Source organism: Thermobia domestica, chromosome 2, assembly GCF_964235325.1.
Source record: "Thermobia domestica chromosome 2, izTheDome1.hap1.1, whole genome shotgun sequence".
In the NCBI taxonomy this organism is placed as follows: Eukaryota; Metazoa; Arthropoda; class Insecta; order Zygentoma; family Lepismatidae; genus Thermobia; species Thermobia domestica.
In genome coordinates, this window is record NC_137455.1 from 118,329,315 (window position 1) to 118,352,833 (window position 23,519).

General features: G+C 36.6%; 1 protein-coding gene across 1 annotated transcript in view; it reads left to right on the forward strand.

Annotated features, from left to right (window-relative positions):
- The first annotated feature begins 1,693 nt into the window (after positions 1–1,693).
- LOC145674998 (b(0,+)-type amino acid transporter 1-like) overlaps positions 1,694–23,519 on the forward strand; it is a 221,889-nt gene continuing 200,063 nt past the window's right edge. Inside the window, exon 1 of the mRNA XM_081745347.1 lies at positions 1,694–1,848. The gene's annotated coding sequence lies outside the window, so the exon portion shown is untranslated. The remainder of the gene's footprint in view (positions 1,849–23,519) is intronic.

Below are 23,519 nucleotides of genomic sequence, written 5' to 3' on the forward strand. Positions count from 1 at the left end.
ATGGCACTAATTTTTTCGTTAGTGCTTATTATGGGGGCTAACTTCATACTATTTCCCAAAGTTATTTTTACTTGTAGCACCTATAGTAATGGAAAACTAAAGTTAGTGTTGGTGCACTAAGAAGCACTAACGATGCGCTAACGAATGACACTAATTTTTCGTTAGTGCTTGAAGTGGCTATAGCAGCGAGAAATTGCTCCACAAAAGGTTTTTCCTTGTAACACCTTCACTAATGAAGCACTAACGACGTCCCTAAACTTATCCTCCACATAACGCACTAACGATAAATTTAGTGTCAATCCTAATACCTCGTTAATACTTCTTAGTGCATTAACGCCTAACGCTAGTGCTTCATTAGTATAGGATCTACAAATAAAAACCTTTTGTGGGGCCAAGTTCACGCTACCCCTGCCACTTCAAGTACTAACAAAAAACGTAGTCATTCGTTAGTGCTTTCTAGTGCACCGACACCTAACGTTAGTGCTCCATTAGTGTAAGCCCTACCAAGTAGAAAAGCATTTGAGGGCCAGCGTGAATTTGGCTCCCATTTTAAGCACTAACGGAAAGTAAGTGTCATTCCTTCATGCATCGTTAGTGCTTCCAGAAAACACATAGTTTCGTAAATGCTTAACTATTGATGTAGATATGGGTAATTACATGTCACGAAACTCCCATAAGAAATTCATGGGGAAGTTTTCATTGCGTTAAATTTACGCCAAAATCAAAAGCACTGATGATCTCTTCTAGTGCAATTATTAGTGCATCGCTAGTGCTTCTTACTGCACCAACACGTAACGTTTGTGCTTTATTAATGCATGTGCTACAACTAAAAAAATCTTTTGGGGACAGCGTTAACTTGGCGTCTCCACTTCAAGCAATAACGGAAATATTAGTTCCGTTTTTGTCATTTGTGTAACAGCACTAATATTGTAAACTATGCCAAAAATTAGTGCTAAATTAGTGTTGATGATACCGCATAGAAAGAAAATTAGTGCTATGTATAGCATCATAAAAATGAGGATCGATTGTTTTCTTTGATGATGCCGCCATTGAACATTTTCGAATATATTTTGAACTTCTGATAATAGCACTAATTTTCTTCTTATGCGATATCGACAGCACTAATTTAACACTAACTTTGTGTATAGGTTTCATCTCAATCGGTTGAGTGGGTGGGGCTAGCGTGAACCTAGCCCTACCCAGAATCTTTGTTTTTTGACGCCTGTGTAACGACACAATTTTTTTAACATTACAGGTCGTCAGCGATATGTTTTAAAATTGGTGCCAATGTGGGTGGAGCCAGGTTCACGGACAGGAAGCTACCGGCCGGGACTTGTCTAAGAAAACATCTGGAAGGACTCGATCAGCGAGTATAACTTATCACGGAGATTGGAAGAGACAATGTAAGCCGTTTACCTACGGCTCTTCTTTAAATTTCGCAAGATTGAACTTCCTTTTCCCCCTAGAATTCTAGATAGAACTGTCAGATTACGTTTTTAATGAGAATAAGGAGCAGGTAGAGTTTATAACAAGGAAATATTAACATCCTTTCCTAGCTATGCCTTCCCCTGCTCTCTACGCTATTTTGTATTGGTTGTCGGCAACATCATTTCCGTTATCACGTGACATTGATTGTCTCTATAAACAGTGTGACACCGTCCGCTTGTTATGACTTTTAATATAAGTGTTTGGATGTTGCATGTAGATTAACGTCTTCGCGGTTGTGTGTTTATTGCTCGTGTGTGTGTATGTGTGTGTTTCTGCTGTATCTGCACGTGGCAGCAAATTATGTACCCAAACTCGTCTGTTGACAGCTTTCAGCTTCAGAGCTATTACACACTTTAACCGGTAAGTTCATAATTTTGTTTGTAAACTGAGGTATTGAGTTCTTCACAGTCGACATCTTTTTCCGTTATTCCAATTGCAAATTTCTTTGGAAGTTATATGTTGAAAAGTCTTAATTTGATTTATGCAGAAGAAAATTGAAAAAGAAAAAAATATATATATTTACCCATTCGGACATAAGCATTAGATGTTTCTTGGCATTTCGACGAAATTACTTCAAATTGTATATGTAAATATTATTGAAATTATACACTAACTGGCACTTAAATACGTATGCATAACTTGGCACAAGCAATCAAGTTACGATTGACCCACGTGGTTACTACACAGAGGTTGTTGCCCGTGGTTCACCGTCTCGGACCGCAAACAACTAAAACAAATACTCGCATACATGTATGTAGTATAGGTATGTTTTCTATACAAAAACTATAAGACATTTGAACTGACTATTGAATAGGACAGAATAAATATGTGTAAATGTAACTATTAAATTATTTATAACATGTAAAAAACTCGTGTTTTTGCTCAAAAGTCAATACTAACGCAGTTATTTACTAACTTTAATGCATCTCAAATGACAGATATATACATATGACACAAGAGCTGTCATTTGAGATACGTTAGTCCAGCAGCGTAAGGGAATTGCGTTACTATGGAATTTCGAGCAAAAGCACGAATTTGTTTTTATATATTATAAATAACTTAATAGCTCGTTTATATATACGCATATTTATTCTATGTTGTGATTCTTTTTATGGCGGGGGTGGGGGGGCACGGTGGCTCAGTGGTAGAGCGTTCACCTCTGGTGCTTGGGGTCCCGGGTTCGATCCCAGCCCCCGCCAAGTGAACTTTGTGGTGGACAAACACCGTGCTCGTGGGTTTTCTCGGGGTACTCCCGTTTCCTCCCACTTTCTTCATTCCACCATTTCACTCATCTCTCATTATCACCGTCTCCTTTAGCCTAACCGGCATAACCGTGGGACGTAAAACTTACAGATTTCATTTTTCTTTTTATGGCATCAACTAGTTTTATGGATATTTCTCACAAAACTTTTGTAGTTATGCTTACGCGAATTTTGCTTTAAGGCTTGTTTATTGTTATTATTATTATTTAAATTATCTGTTTATGAATTGACAAACCTTAAAACTAACAGCATCAAAATGAATTCTTAAAAGAATAACCAAGTTTTTATTATTGTACATTTCCTTAAATTATTACGAAGAACAATTGAATTAAAACCCATTAAAACAGATTTCAAATCCCCCTTGTTTTACTTTTGCAGTAAATTGTATATTAGGCACGTCATTTGGTAAATATTTGTAATATACTAGCAGAACCTGTGCTATTTACACAGTGCACAGTTCTAATATGAGCATGAACCTCCTTCCCACTTTTCACTATATCTGTGCAAATCCTTTTACGGACACAAGTAAAGGACAAGAAGACTCTCAAAGGGAGTGAATTGCTATAGATAAACATATAAATGTAGTCTTTTAATATATAGAATATTGGGGAGGGTGTGTGATAAACTTGGATAAGTGATAGATAATACTGAATGCAAATATTTTTTTCTTATCATTCCATATCCGAGTACGCCTCATTGTGGGTCCACAAGAATTCGAAGTTATTAGCTTGTCATTCCGATTAAAGCAATGCGCCTGAAATGTCCATCAACTCGCTATACGTAGCTCCTCTACTGGTTGCGTTCCACAAGGCAATATTAAACTTATAGGGTCAAAATGACATTTAAAATAAGTAGAAAAATAAAGACAAGTTTTTTTTTTTTTAATCTGAGTGAGAACTGGCAAATCTGAACAAAATTTAAATGGATTGGATTTTGAGTTTAACGTCCCGTTCAGCAGTGAGGCTATATGAGACGTGGACCTACTGATTAACGTGGAATCCGAACCACATGAGCTCTAAACAAAATTTGAAATCAACCAGCCAAAACGGCACGTTTCTAGCACTTGTGATTTTCGAGATCTCATCGTCTAAAACAGCGTTTCCCAACCTTTTTCAACTTGCGGCACACTACAGGTGTTACTTGGATTCCCACGGCACACTTACAGATATTATTATTTGTAAATATAAAACACAGCGGTATTTTTCGTTGATTATTGATCTCCTTCTCACAGAGAAGACAACTCTATCACAGTTTTTTCCCCGTGGTAAATCATTATGCTTATTTTTCATTCTAATTTAAAAATAGAAAACAATTGCAATGAAATATTCTACTCAGGTTTTTAAAAATACGCTTTCTTTTTAAAAACTGTATCCATCCTTTTACTAAGAAGGAAGATCACTAAATAACGAATGAACAAACAAATCTCTTTTACTTTTAAAAGACAAATGTAGGTAATTTGTCGAAAGGATTTAATGATATTTTAAATTTTCAAGTTACGAAATAGTCTGCAACAATAAAGAAGCAATAATGGTCATAACAATGATAACAAATCCTTTTTTCAACATTAGAAATGTACAGAACAGTAACCCGGTATGAAACTTAAAATTGTAGATTCATAGTAGAGGTTCATAGTAATGTGAAATACAAATATACATTTTGCCCTACGTTTTGCAATTTGATTGCTATAAAATTAATAATTTTGTTTCGATTCCTCGCGGCACACCAGCGGCCCATTCACGGCACACCAGCGTGCCGCCGCACACCGGTTGGGAAACGCTGGTCTAAAACATTAGGACCAAACATATAAACTTTTCTTTAGCAGAAATATATAAACCTAGCATTAGAGATAAAAGACGGTGTAATAGAGTTTTATTCTATATAAATATAGAGAGCGATGTTTTGCTTAGCGTACTACTTGTTCACGAATCCTAAAGCCCCCAGTGCCTAGAAATACAGAATATCGAAAACTCATGTTAGTCCAGAAACTATATTAATCTTTTAAACCAGATATTGAATTTTAAAAGAATTTTTAAATTGACGGAACGAGAGTGATTTAATCTTTTCACGTTTCTCTGTCTCTCATTACACCAATATACGTATTGTGCTTACAAAATTTAATTGTATTAAGCCGATTTCTGCAGCGTGTTTGCACTTTTCTTAAATTCTGCAGGTTGGAACTGAGAGTCGCTGGAAGTTAATGAAACTGTTGAAGATGTTAGGCTAGTGAGTGCAAAATCTCACTGTCACGGTTTCAATCCCGCTCAGAGTGTGAGTGTTATGTATTGCCCTTGAATCAATCATTTCATCATTATATTCATTTCTCATCGTCTTCTTCAGTCTGATTCACGGTCACGGTCACAATTATTTTTCAGGTTTTCATTCGAGTATCGAGCCATGGCTCTTGACTCGGTGAGCTTTTTTCTTTCTTTTTTTTAAAATATGGGTTGGGATGATTGACGGATTGTGTTTTGTTTACATGTTTTGTTCTGTATCACTGAGTCTGACTAAGCCAGCACTGTTGCAGGTCCGATAATAACTATCAGTTCGTTAGTTTCCTCACGGGCTAAGTGTGAGCCTGATTGGCAGAACTGTAGAACGTAAAAGTAAAAAAAAAAAAAAATACTCTCTTTCTCTCTCTCTCTCTCTCTCTCTCTCTATATATATATATATATATATATGTAGGGTGGACAATTTACCTGGAACATCCGTGGTATCGGAGAAATCAGAAGAGGGAGAAAAGCAAAACTTTGCATGAAGCAACTATGATGAGGGGGCCATCGTTTTACGTATTAAATTACACCCCCAAGTGAACAGTTTTGCCATCCAAATATAAAGTTATATTTTTTCAAACGGCACTACGTCAGATTATTACATATTTCAAATCAACATGTTATACGAAAACTTAAAATATCATACCTATTATTCAGTGTTGCAAACTAAGGATGTTATAATATCACAAACATCCAAAGTTTGGAAGCCTCTATCACACATATAGCACAACGGAGATGGACAAGACAACGCACATCGGAAGTCCCTAAGCCTTGGACACTATGACCATGGTATGACTTGTTTCGAATGAATAGCAATGAAGTTACAAGGGTTTGAAAATCTGAAGTTTTTCAAAAGGCTTTATTTCGAAAAAAATGCTCAGATAAGTATCATATCTAGCTACTTTTGTGGTTTGCAATTCGCAAATAAATCATTTTGCCGTTTATAGCACTTCAATATCTTAAACCGTTCCAGAGATATGATAAACATTGCTGAAGTTTGCAACACTGCTTAAATCATGTAATTGTGAGGACTTGTTGTAATTACCCTTGCTAAAAGTTATTCCTGCAATGCTATAAAAAAGAAATAAAACAACAATCAGTTTAAATATTGTTCAGAAATACGCCATTTTCAGCAGTGTTGCCAACATCATCAATGTTTATCATATCTCCGGAACGGTTTAAGATATCGAAGTGCTATAAACGGCAAAAGTTTTTCATTAAAGTCTACAGATTGTAGTTTAATTTTGAGTTGTTTTTTCGAACGAAGTTTTCCGAAAACATAATTTTGCTCGTATTTCACGAATAAATGTTTCAGTCATAACGACAGCATTTGATGATTTAGTTTAAAGGTTAGAACGAGAAATTTCTATGCGGTGGTCCGTGCCATTTTTTACACACACAAAAGCAAAGTCAAACTTTCAACTCCAAATAATAATAATAATAATAATAATAATAATAATAATAATAATAATAATAATAATAATAATAATAATAATAATAATAATAATAATAATAATAATAATAATAATAGTTTATGCATGGTGAGCTATTAATATTTTCACGTTCTGAAACAAGACCTTCGTTTCGCTTTTAGTATATATAAAAGTCTGGCCCCCCTGAAGCAGTCTTAGCCCCACAAGAAAAGCTTCTGGGTACACCCTTGGTTACAGAGTTCTGCTTCTTCACATTTTGCAAACAAAATGATTGTTTCATTTGTCTTCTTTCTGATTTTTAAAGTAACCTATATTCTCCCACGTCTTTCTGTGTAGAAACTCTGAGACGATGGCTGAATTATGTGTTTATGTAGTCCAGTGTTTAGTATAATACGTGGAAACTCATAAAAATGTTTCACAAAGTCTATATTTCCTTCTCATCCAGGAAGCACATGTAATCAAATACAAAAATGTTTAGCTAACTGATTTATGCTTTACCTTGCATCCGGGAAATGCTGAGTTAGGTATATTCTATCGTATCTGAACATGAGGAGTACAGCCGACAACAAAATTGCATAATTTAGTTTAGCCATCACAAAGGAAGAAACATAATTTAGAGAGGTAGGGAGGGGCAATCCTTTTGAGTTGTATACACTAAATTGAAATATCCGTTCTTCGCATGGGGAGAATAAGGTTATGGAAAATACTTGAGCTTAATCACCCCTTATGATATGCATTTCAATGAAAGTATAATTGTAGAAACCCATAAATTACTTTACTTTTGACATAAATTTTGAACTCCCCTACCCGCTAAGGATACACCCCATAATCAATGTTACGTGATAAAAAAAAATATTGAGGTAGTAACTATGTTCCAAGGTTTATTTCAAACAGTAAGTCGTTTTCTGCAATACGATCACAAACAACGAACAAAGTCTATTTCTCTGTAGTTGCACTTTTCTCCTCCCCCCCCCGCTTAAAACGGGAATTTTAAAAAATGCTGGGACACCTGTACACTTATTTTTAATGAAGAGTCCGTATGCCAAACTTCATTTCACTAACTTCAGAGATTTATTGGTACTCTATTCTGGCCAAAACATTTGAATTCTCTTTAGCTTTCCTAGCATTACTACATATTAAAAAAAAAAAAAAACTTATTCATTGCTCTCGTAACAAAAGGAGTGAACTGCCTTAATCTCACGTTTCTGTTAATATGGTTTGAATTTTCTGTGAATTACTTTCACTCTTTCATGTAATGGTACATGCTCCCCTTTCCCTTCCAGGAGCGCAAATTTTGGAAAATGCTGAAATACGTGTTTCCCTATTTTTAATTAAGAATTCACATAACGAATTTGAAAACTCCAATTAAGCGAATCTTTACTTTAAGCATTTTGTGTATCATCATCATCATCATAGGTATTCTGCCTTTATTGGCAGGTCACTTGCCGCAGCTGAGAAGCTTCCATGCTCCACGATCCTCCGCATACCTTTTCGTCTTCGCGTATGATCTTTCTGTTTTAATATCATCCATTAATTGTAGTCTCCTTCGCCCCCTCCCTCTCTTTCCCGCCACCATACCCTCTAGGACGTCCCTCATGATACAATCTCTTCTTAGGCAATGTCCCAACCAGTTTCTCTTCCTCTTCCTAATAATATCTAAAAGTGTTCTTTTCTCACCCATCATTTCTAACACTCTCTCATTCGTTTTCCGCTCGACCCAACTAACTCTTTCCATTCTTCTCCACACCCACATTTCGAAGGCTTCCAGTCGATTTTCGTCACCCTTACACAATGTCCACGTTTCCGCCCCATACAGCACAACACTCCACACGAAGCATTTTATGAGTCTTTTTCTCAACTCTTTGTTCAAGGTCCCACAAAAACAGACTTTTCTTTCTTTTAAAGGCTTCTTTCGCCATTCCTATCCTTGCTTTTATTTCACGTTCGCATTTCATGTCATTACTAAGAACACTACCCAGGTATCGAAAACTATTCACTTGTTCAATTTTCTCCCCTCCTATTTTTATATTTGACACAGACCCCTTCGTTCCAAATATTTTGTGTATAAATATTGGGAAATCTTAATATTATAGAAATTGTTCTCCTTACTCTTCTTAGAAGCGGAATTTTCGCAGATGCTGAAATACGTATTTAATTATTCACATTTTGGAGTTTAAAAAGCGATTTTGACATCATCAGCTTAAGCAAATCCTCACAATTAGCTCTTTCTCAATAAAGAAAGGGATATTTGGATATTATAGTAATGACCACCTCTCTTCCCCCCTCCCCTCCTAAGTAGCGGAATTTTTCCCAAATGCTGAAACACGTGTCCGAAGAATTTATATACCGAATTTTACGTCTCTAACTTAAGCAAATCTCAACACATGGCACTGTGTGAATAAATACAGGAAAATTTCAATGTTCTCTCTTTTTTCCTCCTTAGGAGCGGAATTTTCAAAATTGATCAACCACCTATTCTCTTATTTTTAGTTAACAGAAACTGAATAAACCGAATTTCACACCTCCGACTTAAGCGAATGCTCACATTGAGTACTTGCTCAATAGAGAAAGGGATATTTGAATAATATAGAATTGACCCCAGATTTCCCTCTTAAGATGGGAATTTTCGAAAACATTGAAATACGTTTTCCTATTTTCTATATAAGTTTTTCAATTTCACTTTTCAATAAAGAAATGGAAATTTGGATGTTACACCATCAGTTCCAGTTTCCCCTCTTAGAAGAAGAATTTTTGGAAACTCTGAAAAATGTGTTCCTTTATTTTTATTTAAGAGTTTACAAACTGAGTGTCACATTTTCAACGTAAGCGAATCCACACAATCGGCACTTTGTGAATAAGTAAACGGAAATTTCAATATTTAAGAAATTGTTCCCCTTTGTTCCCTAAGGCACATCCATGGGCACCCGAAGGGGAGGGTTAGGGTGGGGTCCGAGCCCCTCTCTGGCTCACGAAAATATATTAATTTTTTAAGGATTTTCTTAGTACAAATAAAAAATAACAAACGTAACATAGCAACGAGGGATTTGAGCACCCCTCTAGAAAATTTTCTTCGGGCGCCCATGGGCCCATCTATTGCTACATATTTCAGCCCACACAATACGATACCTGACACTATATCGTTAAACCTCGTTAAACCTCACCGTCACCATTCTGTGATGCATTACGTTTAATTTTATGTACTACGTGTACTACCACTACGATTTAACGTCATTAGACATGAATGTTCTTGAAGTTTATTTTTATTTCACTTTACTTCGTTTAATATTTAATACACTTCGTTTAATGTAATTTAAGTAGAGTAAGCATTTTGGCTTGTGCAATAAACAGCGTTATGAAATTGGTACTCTTAAATAAATTTACCACCCTCTGGACGTGCACAAGGTTGTAGGATCTGACTCTGGCTATATCAACAGAAGCGCGCTACTTAAAGTGGAAAAAATGAAATGAAATGAAATCTTTAAGTTTAACGTCCCACGGTTATGCCGGTTAGGCTAAAGGAGACGGTGATAATGAGAAATGAGTGAAATGGTGGAATGAAGAAAGTGGGAGGAAAGGGAGAACCCGAGAAAACCCACCAGCACGGTGTTTACTTAAAGTGGAATCTGTACAGCAGTGGCGGCGGTTGGACGTTAAAAGTGGGGGGGGGGGGGGGAAAGACATGATCTGAACAATTGTATATCAATGTTAGATTTCCTGCTTGTTTCTTACACTGATCAAAGGTAGTATAACTAATAGGATACTATCTTTTTCACTTAAAATACCGTACATCGTATTTTTATTTTATTAAGTAAATTCATAAGAGCAATACAGGTAGGTACTAGCTCTTTATACTCTTGAACAACGAAAGTGTAAAAAGAGATTTGAGTTCTTGCTCATCAACATCTTAAAATTCTGTGTGGAAAGTTGTGTGATCAGATTATTTATTAAATTTGCAAATGGATAATATTAATCATAGTAATGAATAATGACGCTTGTGTTGCAGAAGTTATATTGAAACTGGGAATTACTGAACAACTGATACTTTTAATTTCACACATGCCATTAAATGAATGATTTTATTCTTAGAAAATGAAATACAGTAAGTACTGCAAGCATATGATATGATACTTAAAGACATATGAAATTGCAATATTAATTGCTTTGAATTGCAATTAAAACGCAATTCCTGTAGCTTTCTTAACTCCACGGGAAGACAAATAACCAATACGAACTCACGCAACGGCAAATATTATATGGCACCATTTTTTTTCCCTATGAAACAGTAATACATACAAAAACTTTACCAGGGTGTCCACATTCTGGAAAATAAGCGAAAGTCAGAGAAAGGCCAGGGAAGTAAAATGTGTATCAGGTGAAGTCAGGGAAATGGCAGATTGGTCAGGAAAAGTCAGGGAAAAATCGATTTAGGTCCATTGTTCAATTATTGAATTTATAAAATAAATTTGATTTCTTTACTGCTACTGGATGCAAAATGTGGTGTTCTCAATGATGATATTGAGGGAGTCAATATTCACTAATTTTCTGTGAGAAACACATCTAACTGCATCCTGACATATTTGCTCAAAAGGGTAGACGCTGTTCTAGAAGAATTGCATGGTGTCAAGAGGATATCTGGACAAGTGGCTGAGAACGCGAAGAAATAATATCTCCAGCTCACAGTGAAAGCTCAGATTGAAGAATTTAAAGCACACTCGAATGAATTCATAGCCAATGACAGAGATGGTATTGGACTTGATGAGTGTTTTCTTAGTCTTAGGAAATGGGAAGAACTTCGTTGACTAATGGTCAGTTATGGAATTGTGTTTTGTCTCCTTTCACGAAAACGTATTTTTTGAAAGTGGTTTCACAATAAATAAAATTCTCATTGAGCTCCTCCGTGGCTAAGCGGTTAGCGTACGCGCCTTTGGCGTGGGAGACCCGGGTTCGATTCCCGGCGGGAGCTCATGTGGTTCGGATTCCACGTTAATCAGTAGGTCCACGTCTCATATAGCCTCGCTGCTGAATGGGACGTTAAACTCAAAATCAACTCAACTCAAAATTCTCATTGTTGACAACTTACAAGAAGAATCTCTTATGGCTCATCAACGGATCATATATGATTCTGTGATGAGAATAGGTGGATTATTAGAATTAATAATTACAAGAATTATGATAAATTCAGTGAGAAGTTCAATGATACAATATCAGGTGTATTTGGAAAAGAAAAGAGAAATAAATGCTGGAGACGAGAAGAGGAGAGAGAAACGGAAGATTCAGCAACAACTAAAGGAGCTGGAGGAAGAAGAGAAGAAAATTAAATTGCGGAGACAACAAGAAGGATATTGTAATATATTATGTGTTGTTATAAACAAACAATTCCACGCATTAGTGTTTACGAACACCACCACGTGGTTTGGCAAAAGAATCTTCCACCAGATGGACCTACAGTCATGTCACATGCAGACAACGGCTTCTGGCCCCTCCCACGGAGCAGAAGACAATATCAAAGCAGCAGCGCCACCGCCATCCAAAAAACACTATAAATTGGATAAAAAACAGTTTTCTGGTAACCCTCCTCTAGTCTGTTTCAAAAATTTAAAAGTAACCTATCCCCAGAGCCTGTAGTCGTTGTCTGCATATAACTGTAGGTCCATCTGTTAAAAGATTATTTTCCCAAACCACGTGATGATGTTTGTAAACACTAATGCGTAAAATTGTTTGTTTATAACAACACATAAAATATTACAATATTCAGATCAATGAGAAGAAAACTATGCGAGAAAGGATGAATACAAATTTTAAAATGGGTTGCATTTAACAACTGCTCTAGCAAAAGTATGTGTTATATAACGTGTGTGTGTGTGTTTTTTTTAATAATCAGTAAAATCATGTATGAACTGTTTATTACTACTGGCAATATTATAATGCTGTGTAATTGGTATTATAATGTGTAAGCGTATAATGTGTAATTTTTTTCATATCTTAAGTACTCTGTATACTGCACACTTTCATTTTAACTTTACACTTTGTGTAATATGTATGTCTAATCAGTATCGGCCTAATGCACGTGTTTGTAAATTTGCGTTCGTTTGGAAAGAAAATTGAAAAAAGAAAGAAACAGAAGCGGAAAAGAACAATGCCAACTATGGGGTGTGGAGGCTGTGGTTTCTTTCTATTTTCTATATTTTTATTATTCAGGAGTCAGGGAAATCTGGAACTTTCGTCATGGAAAGTCAGAGAAAAGTCAGAGATCTTCTCTCCAAATTGTGTGGACACTCTGTTTACATTTCCAAACGAAACTATATAAATTAGGGCGTCACTTCAAAAAAGTGAGGGGGCAACTGCCCCCTCTTACCCCCCCTAATCGCCGCCCATGCTGTACAGTTATTCAGTTTATTTCCAAGTCAAGTACCCCACTGGGAATTGTACCCAGGACCACGGACATAGAAAGCACATGTCTTGCCATTATTGTTTTTAATATTCATCATCCCATTAAGAATTCATTGGAAATCCAAAAGAATGATACTAGAGATCTTCCGAATTAATACTCTTGAAAATGAAAAAAAAAAAAAAAAAAAAAACTTCGGCGTTCTTATGATTAATATCATTGAGAAATCTCTTAATACTGATAAGAACGTTACGTAAGTGTACACACATTGATAATATTTCATAATACTTTAAACATTTCAAAGTATTTGTGAAAAGAAGAAAAAAATTGTGTGTGGTCACGGTGACCGTGTGATAGTTAATTGTAATTTTACTCTAGACAGATGGAATTATTGAACCTTCTTAAAACCTTTAGAGGTAGTTCTATTGAAAACTAGTTGAGGTATCCGTTCTTTGCACGGAGACAATGGGTTTATGGAAAAAACTTGAGCCCCTTCCCCTTTCGGATATGTATTTTAATGAAATTTCAATGCTAACTCGAAAGATAGTATATTTTAAGGATAAATTTGAACCCTTCTATTCCATTAGAAGACGCCTTTTAGTCAAAGTGATATGACGAAAACCCAGCTTGAGGTAAGTAATAAATATGATCCAAAATTAATTTTAAATAATTTAGTCATTTCCGTCTTGTGTGATCACCAGAGCCGTAGCTAGAGATTTCAGCGCCCGGGGCGAAGTAGAATTCGGCGCCCCCTTTACACTCACCACACCAAGCTTTTCTTTCTTTTTTCTTTTTCTTTTTTTTTTTTTTTTTTGCATATAAGAGAAGCAGCTTTTGTTGTTCTTGATTTTTTTTTATCAGTCTGCTTGGACAGATCATTGCAACAGCCAAAACTTTTTTTTTTTTTTTTTTTACAAAAAATAATAGCTGCTTTCAAGAGGCGTATTTTGGACTTTTTGTTAAACTTGACAGAACTTTGGTTGACATACAGATCCACTTGGAGATCAATTGTGGAAATTTACAGTACAACTATTTGTAACGTTTCATACTATCGATAAGAAATTAAATTTCAATACATAAGAAACTACGTGCTTTTAAAATGTTTGAAATGGATGACAGCAGTAATTTCCAGTAATAATTGTAAACTTTTGTAATTTTATTCTGTATATGACCACACAAATAGCATTTTAATTTTGATTCTTGTAATATCAGCAATTAAACCGGTTGCATTTGTTAATGGTAATTTTATTTTACTACTCTTAAAAGTCGGTGGTGTGATATCAATGTTTTAAATGTGCATGTCCTAACAGAAGATAAGGTTGACGATATAAAATACAATTTTTAAGAATAAGTTGTAAGTGGATATTTTCGATCCACTTACTTGTAATAAATTAACTGTAAAAATATCTGGTTTAAATATAGATATATATAATCTAATAGTTTTTAAGTTTATTAAAATTCCAGGCCTGGATAATTATTTAGGTGCTTATATATTTATATAGTTTCTAATGTTTATATCATTTGTATAACTTATTTGTATATAATTTGTATCATATTTATCATTTTTTTTATTGCATATAGCATTAGAGAGATTGCCTTTAAAGATTTTCTGCTTAGATAGAAACACTGTTACATTTGCTTACATAGTTTAGGAATCGGATACGTGCTTGTTAACTGTTAGAACTTCAAGGGGGGAGGTTGGTAGCGTCGGTTTTTTCAAATTTTCAACGAACTTTCTTTATTTTAGCTAGAGATCTTTTCGTTTTTGGATGCTGCCACGTGTGAGCCGAATCGTATATATACCGAGCTGTTTCGTAGGCGTTCTTCTGACACTCTGGATCACATGGTTACGTTCGACCGACGGTCCTAATGTCTGTTGGATCAACCAATTTTTTTAGCTATGCTGTTTAAGGCTGGCAGGTTAGGATGGTCTCTTGGAATGGCCAAGGATAGGGAATAGGAGTTTATTTTCGTATATAACTAAAGAATAGTTTTTCTGGGGAGAATTCTTTTTTGTTTGATAGTTTAATTTTATTCACGCCGAGGACGTGGGGATACGTATTAAATAGATTTTGTATTGTGAGATACATATGTTTTAATCTTTTGATAGGACATTAAGGAATTCTAATTTCGAACTCCAAATGGTTTTGGGTTCGAGTCCCCTGAGTTTTGTTTCTCTAGTAAAAGTTTATTGTTTTCCTTTTTTGATTCCCTGATCCTAATCCTGTGTTAGTGATTATCTCTTGAAAAAGAGATAAGTTTCTGGTCTCTTTTAGAGCGAGACCTTATTTAGGGCAAGGCCTAATTTTTGGTGGCCAGTTTATTGTCTCGAAATGAGAGACTTGGTTAGGGCAAGGTCCACAGCACGGGCCAGTTTATAGTCTCATGAAAGAGACTTATTTCCTACCTTAACTTAACCTATTCACCTTGTATTGTTTTAGCCAGGGTTTCCTTTTCGCAGGCTCTCTAGAGTTCTGGAGACCTGTGTAGATAGGCCAAGCGTTTTCTTTGATTCAAGGAATTGCTTTTAAAGTTAAGGCAGAGTGGAGCTGTTCCGTTAAAGAGGGCAGAGAAACTTATGCCACAGGACCCTTATAAATTAGAGCATAAACTAGCATGTATTCGTATCTAAGTAGGGAGTGATGGGTTCCGAGTTCGATCCCTCACGGGTAAAGTTTCCAGAGTCCTGAGAAAGAACTCTTTTGCTGCTTCTCGTAGAGAAATTTTTACTTTTTTGCTCATATCTAGTCTACTAATAAAATATTAAAGAAAGCCTAAGTAATGTTTCGTTCTTTAAAACAAAAATTTCCCTGTGCCCGGATGTAATAAGAATAACATTAATCATACCCTAGACTAAGTTTTTTTGAGAGGAGCCAGTGAAGAAGAATTGGCTTGATTTAATCCTTTATTCTGATTTTTTTATTTATGTAGTATTTTGTTCTTGCAGTTCAGTTTTAAGCCAGACTGTTAGACAGAGAGGAATTAAATGTTTTTTTGTGCCAAAGTAGTATTAGAGATACTACTTAGTAGTGGCGTATATATTTAAATAAAGAGCAAGAGATATTTATTTTTATACTACAAAGTATCACGGGGTATTCGACCAAGTCCCGCGATACCATATGAAAATTCTATTTGAGGATTCCAATGCGAAGGTATTGCGACATGATATTTTCAACAGGGGTTACAGGGAAAGAAAGTCTACATAAGGAAATTAATGACAATGGCGTTAGTTTCGTGAACTTTGAAACATCAAAAAACCTTATCGTGAAGTGTACAAAATTCCCACATCGCGACGGCCAGATAACCAGAAGGAAGAACACAATCAAATTGCTCACCTTTTATAGAAGAAGATAGTCTAGCTTTGCTCGTTCAGAGGACAAGACTGTGACACTGATCACTATCTGGTAGCAACAATAGTAAGAGAGAGAGAGAGAGAGAGAGAGATTATATATGTATTAAAGACAGACGACGGAACAATTGTTACAGATACAGGTAGCATCTTGAATAGATGGAAAGATGTGAGGAACGTTTTTTCAAAACTCGATAGAGCACAAAACGTCGTTTTTTTTTTTTTTTACAGGCATTGAATTTTTGTTATTATTGTACATAATCTCTACCGAGTTCTGACAAAATGCTCATGATTTTGTATTCTATGAAAATGGAACATTTCGAGATTTGCCAGTTCTGACTTCACAGCTCGATTGATAGCATAAGTAGCATACCTATCTCATATACACCTCCGTTTCTCAAAATGCTCTATCCAGTTTTGAAAAAAACGGTCCTCATATATTTGACGATTTGCTTGACACGCAACCAAAACTAATCTTCGTGGGGAAAGGGAAATGCACAGCAGAACCATAAATTTCAGTTTAGCCAAACAGAAGTAGAAATTGCTCTAAAGAAATTGAAGAAATACAAATCTCTGAGCGTAGACGAAATTCTCGCTGAGGGTTTTTTTTTTTTTTTTTTTAAGCTAGAGGGGAAAATTGTGGAACAAGATACACAAACTCATTCTCCTTATCTGGAATAAGTAAGACTTGAAACAAGAGTGGAAAGAATGAATCATTGTTCCATTTCACAAGAAAGTTGACAAAGTAGATTGTAATAATTATGGATGCATTTGTCTTGCGTCAACATCCTATAAAATCCTCTCAAACATATTATTAGCAAGATTGATCCCATACGCGGATGAAATTATTGGAGATTATCAGTGTGGATTTAGACGAAATCAATCAACTATGGACCAGATATTTACCATTCGAAAAATACTCGGAAAGAAATGGAAATACAATAACCCGAAAGGCTTACGACTCGCTTAGGGGATAAATATACAACATTCTTGCAGAACTTGGAATACCGAAAAGCTAGTTAGATTAATTAAGATGTATTTAAACGAATCCCAAAGTAAAGTCCGAGTAGGAAAATTCTTGTCCACGAGCTTCCTCATCGAGAATGCTCTGAAACAAGCAGATGCGCTGTCGACATTGATATTCAACTTTGTTCTGGAGTACGCTATAAGAAAAATCAAAGATAGCAACCAGGGCCTAGAACTGAACAGTATTCACTAGGTTATGGCGTATGCTGATGATGTAAATCTAACAGATGATAGAAGAACAATAGACAGAAACTAAATACATGGAAGATCACTGGGATTGTAATACTGCAAATTACGAATGCGTCAAAGTATCAAATAACATTTTCGATAAAGTGGATACTTTCAAGTATCTAGAATCAGTATTAACAGACCAAAATCATATGCAAGAAGAAATTAAATGTCAGGTGAAAGCAAGGTTCATTATTACTCAGTTCAAAATTTTTTGTTGCCGCGAATTCTGTCGAGTTATTTGAAGCTCAAAATATATAGAACGATAATAATTATGCCTGTTGTTCTGTATTGTTGCGAAACATAGTCACTTACTTTAAGGGAAGAACCCAAACTGAAAGCATTTGGGAATAAATTTCTGAGACGAATATTCGGGCCCGAAAGGAACGGCAGTCGGGAATGGTGGAGACTTCATAACAAGGAACTGCATAATTTACACCCTTTACCAAACATTGTTAGTCATCAAATCTAGGAGGCTCAGGTGGGCAGGTCAAGTAGCGAGAATGAAAGAAAGTAGGAACGCTTTCAAAATTTTGACTGGAACTCCAATCGGAAAATGTCCATTAGGAAGACCTAGACGCAGATGGGAGGAGAATATTAAGATGAATCTTGCATTAATAATACAAAGTAGAAACTGGATTCAGTTGGGTAAGGACAAAAGTGATTGGATAGGTTTTATGAACGCGGCATTGAACCTCTGGGTTCCATAGGCCATAGAGTTAGTTAGTTCTTTTACGGCAAAAAATATTTTGTGCTATATAACGGAAATTCAGAAGGTTTATGTTATGTGCGTATCTAGACAGATAAAACAGAAAACAACTGATATGTATGCACAGAAAGCATATCCTGGCGATACAACTAGTTCATGGAGAAATGATCCCAATAAATTCCTTTAAATTGGAAGCATTTCATATCAATGGAATTAAAAAATCACTGGTAGTAATTAGTCTTTGAAAAAAATGAAATTCGTTGGGTTAAGCTTTGACCCTTTTAGCCCCTACTCTAAGGTTTCGAATGTACTATTATTCCGATTGTTTACCTTCATTTTTAATATTTCAGCGCAAACAGCAGCTTGCGTGTGTTTCTTCACTCCTCTCATTTTTAAACCTTCATTCTCACCATCATGATTAGTTCGATTGGGTAGGAAAGCGTGATTAACTAAGCAAACTCATCACTATCACAACGCTGAACACATACAGATGGTGATCAGAAAAATGGAAACACCTGTAGTTGGCAACACGTCAGATATATGGGTTGGCAGTGGTGTCGTGGCGCCCGCAGCGCCGGACCGCTGGTGGTGGTGTGTTAGGTCGGTCTCCATACTACGTCAGGCGCAGTGGAACAGTAGTGTCCAATGGCTGCAGCAGACGGAGGTAGTGTAAAATGGGAGACCTCTCAGATTTTCAAAGAGGGCAAATTGTTGGTGTGCGGTTATGTGGAGTGAGTGTGACGGCAGTGGCTATTGTGTTAGGTGTGTCGCGTGGGACAATGTTGAAGGTGATGACGGTCTACACAACACACGGGAAAACCACATCGGGGAAGCGGAACAGTGGGCGGAAGAAAATTATGAGTGACAGGTCACGCCTGGTATTAAAGCGCATTGTCACGCAGAACCGTCGTGCCACTGCGGAGCAAGTGACGGAGGAACTCAATCAGCACCTCCCCCACCCTGTTTCGACAATCACAGTCCGCCGCGAATTACATGACATGAACTTACGGGGTCGTCTTGCAAAGGCCAAACCGCTCATCAGGGACCATAACGCTTTCGCACGCCTCAAATGGTGCCGCGACCATGCAACTTGGACCGTTCAGGACTGGAAACGTGTGATATGGTCGGATGAGTCATCCTTCACCCTATTCCCAACCACGGGCCGTGTTTATGTGTGGAGAACGCCCAAAGAAGCTTATGATCTGCAGTGTCTCCGCCCAACTGTGAAACATGGCGGCGGTTCGGTGATGCTGTGAGCCGCCATATCATGGTTTTCATTGGGTCCTGTGGTCACACTTAGCGGACGAATCACTGCTAACGATTATGTCGCAATTTAAAGAGACCATTTGCATCCTATGGTCCGGATGTTGTTCCCGGACAATGACGCCATCTTCCAGGATGATAATGCACCCATTCACACAGCTGGCGTTGTTGCAGCATGGTTTGAGGAACATCAGGATGAAGTTCAACACCTCCCCTGGCCCGCCCAATCCCAAGATCTCAACATAATTGAACATCTGTGGTCCGTCTTGGAAACACGACTCCGGCGACGATTTCCACCTCCATCTTCTTTCACAGAACTGGCCGATGCCCTGCACGAGGAATGGTGTAAAATTCCACTTTCTACCATTCACGACCTCTATGCCCCCATCCCACGTCGCATCAAGGCTGTTCTGAAGGGGAAAGGTGGCCCGACACCATATTAATCTGGTAAGTTGCAATTTCGTTCAGATGTTTCCATTTTTCTGATCACCATCTGTATTTCAGATTTTGACCGTTTCCGATTTTGAAAACGCTTCTGCGCTCACTGTCATTACTCAACACCTTGTGTATCACAAAGTCATTAACAAATCGTATATAGTAACATTCTTTAAATAATAAGTAAAAACTTGTTGTGACTGTTATTGAAAATTTTGGGTTGCGGGCAGAGCGAGCAAGAAAATTTTTTAACAAATGTATTTCTTTGTAAATTGACAACAATATTGATTTAATAGGGCGCCAATTCTTTTACGGGGCGCCACGTCGTTTACTTTTTCCGATATCTTTTCTTTCTTCTTGCTCGTTTGGCACCCCCTTCCTACCAGAGCCCGGGGCAACCTCCTTGCTCGCCCTCCCCCGCTCGGGTCTGGTGATCACAAACAGACAATGTTAGTTTCAATGTTACGCTTCCCACCTTAAAAGTGGATAATTAGAACACTTCAGAACACCTGCTTGAATTAGCACACACACACACACACACACACACACACAGAGAGAGAGAGAGAGAGAATATATGCAGTCTGGAATACAGTAGAGTGGCGTGGGTTGTATAACTTGAAGGATTCTAGTTCGTAAGATACTGTATAATTTTCTTACCATCTAAAACGTTTGACGCCCAATCCACCTCGAGTTCAAACTTAAAAGAAGCAGCTTCGTACACGATTAGATCTGGTGGAGATTTATTTGTGTACAAAAAATTTGGTAGCTCTATAGGTGATTCCTTTCTATGCACTAATCTGGTGACTAGTGTTGCCCATGAGATGAGAATTGCATTTTCAAATTTGAGACGAAACGAAAAATTTCTCGAGTCTCATAGGTAAATCAACCATGTCTTAGATTTCAAACACTGTTTTAGTGTCTCGTACAAGATTCGTATTTTTAAAAAAACAAAAAACAAAGTGATAATGAGATTTACGAAGACAATAAAGAGAATTTATCAACGTTTAAAGATGCTCAAGTCATTAGACAATAGACTTCAACACTACATATGGCTTAAGTTTTGTTATATCGTATCCTTCATAGATCTCGTGACACGGAAGGTTTCTGATAACTTTTAGTTTAAACTAAGAAGAAAACAAAGGTGTAAATTTTATACATGAATTGACAAAACGAGACGAGAAAGAATTCTTCGAGACCTCACAAGAAGAGACGAGAATTCGATAAAAATTTACAAGAAGACGGAAAAAACTTATTTCTTGTCTCTTCTTGTATCGTGAGCAATACTTCTGGCATCAGACACACACATATATACACAAAGATCTTTTATTTTATACAAAGTTCATTCAAAAAGCTTTGCACAATGGGTCATAACTTCTTTATGGTTATCTCTAGAACCATTTTTTTTCTTGGTGCACGTAGTCTTTTATGCTGGAGTTATATAGCAGATTTTCCTCCTCTATTTACAGATACGCCCATAACAGAGAACGTAGCAGACAGCGGCACCTGCCAAGGTTGGTCATTGAGTTCTTCTACAAGACCAGCACTTACTCAGCCACACCCATTCAATGCAAATTGCTTCTTGTGTGTAGGAATGATATATTGAACCGCAGCAATATGCAGCAGTGGATACAAAAGTTCCACATCCACAGTGGTGATTTCAGTTACAGTGTGATATATATATGCCATTATGATCAAACAATAATGTTGCCTTCGAGACGAGACGAGAAATAAACTTGTCTCAATTCTCGGATGTTTTTTTGTCTCGTCTCGAATCTCGAACAATTTTTCTCGTCTCGTTCCGGTATTTTTCTAATTTCGTTTTGTAAATTTATGTACAAACTTATGCCCTGATTTTTTTCTTACTTTCAGCTAGAAGTTATCAAAATCCTTCCGAGGCGCGAAAGATCCACAAAAGGTGTGATATAACATTTATCTCATATTTTTATTGGAGTATATTGTGTAATAACTTACATAACTTTGAATGTGGATAAATGCTCTTCAATATATCCGTACAATCATTTTATCAATTTATAGTTTATATGAAACGTATGGGAAACACTAAAATAATTATGAAACGTAAAACACTAAAATAGTGTTTGAAATCTAAGACTTCAGGGAACTAGTGTTGCCTACAACACTCGAGAAATATCTCGTCCTGTCTCGAAAGTAAGAATCGACTTACCAAGTTTCTCGTCTCATCTAGAATTTGAAAATGTACATCTCTTGAAATTTCTCGTTTCGTGCGCACCACATCGGACAATATATATATATAGTGTTTTTAAATTATTTACTACCAGTTTATCTACTTAAGAAACTGAATCACAGTTACAGTAAGTGTTCAAAGCCCCAAATTTTTGCAAGCAAGCGCACCTCAAGTTAAAAAAAATACCAAAGATTTATCTAAGAATTTCAGATGTAATTTCCTTACTAACGACTTTAATGTTTACCGGTAGTTTCTGTAAGCTTTGCTAGGCATTTAGATTTAAATAAACATTTTTAAGTATCAGTACTTTACAGGAGTCCTCAGATTGCGGATCGAGGAGGAGGTCTCCAGATATAGAGGTTAGCTCCAAATATACTCAATAGGCAGTCGCGGACAGACGACAAGGGTGGTCCTCCAGCTTGGGGCTTTGGGTAAGGCTGACAACCTTATCCTCTAAAAAAATAAAAATAAAACACTTGTTCAGAAACATTCACAGAAGCTTCGGACCAGGACTGATAACCTGGCACGACCTCAGCAAAAGAAAATGGACATGAGATTTGGAACATGGAATATTACAAGTCTTTATAGAGCAGGCGCGTTAAAATCAGTAACGAATGAGCTAGAGAAATACAGGATGGACCTAATAGGGGTTCAGGACGTTAGGTGGGAAAGAAATGGAATTATGAATTCCGAAAATTTTACGTTCTTTTACTGGATAGGAAATAAAAATCACCAACAGGATTTAGGAACAGGGTTTTTTGTTCACAAACGAATAATATCAGCAATTAAGCAGGTTGAATTTGTTAATGATAGACTTTCTTTTATTACTCTTAAGGGTCGGTTGTGTGATATTGTTTTAAATGTACATGGCCCAACACAAGATAAGGATGACGATATATAAGGCAGTTTTTACGCAGAAGTGGAACGGATATTTGACCAACTCCCGCGATACGATATGAAAATTCTATTAGGGGATTTCAGAGCGAAGGTAGGACGAGAGGATATTTTCAAACCGACTATAGGGAACGAAAGTCTGTATAAGGAAAGTAATGACAACGGTGTTAGATTCGTGAACTTTCCAACATCCCAAAACCTTATCGTGAAGAGTACAAAATTTCCAAATCGCGACGTTCATAATATACGTATTTGGACCTCACCAGACGGGATAACACATAATCAAATCGATTACATTTAGTAGATAGAAGAAGACAATCTAGCATAATTGATGTTCGGTCGTTTAGAGGAGCTGATTGTTACACTGATCACTACCTGGAAGCAGTGATAATAAGAGAGAGATAATTATCGTTGAATAAAGGAGATATTCAGTGTCTGAAAACGGAGAGATTTAATTTAAAGTAATTAGAAGAGAACCAGGTAAGAGAGGAATACTAAATTGAAGTTTTGAATAGAAGATTCGGAGTGCCTTAGAGTTGAGGATACTTGGATTGGAATTAGAGATAGCATT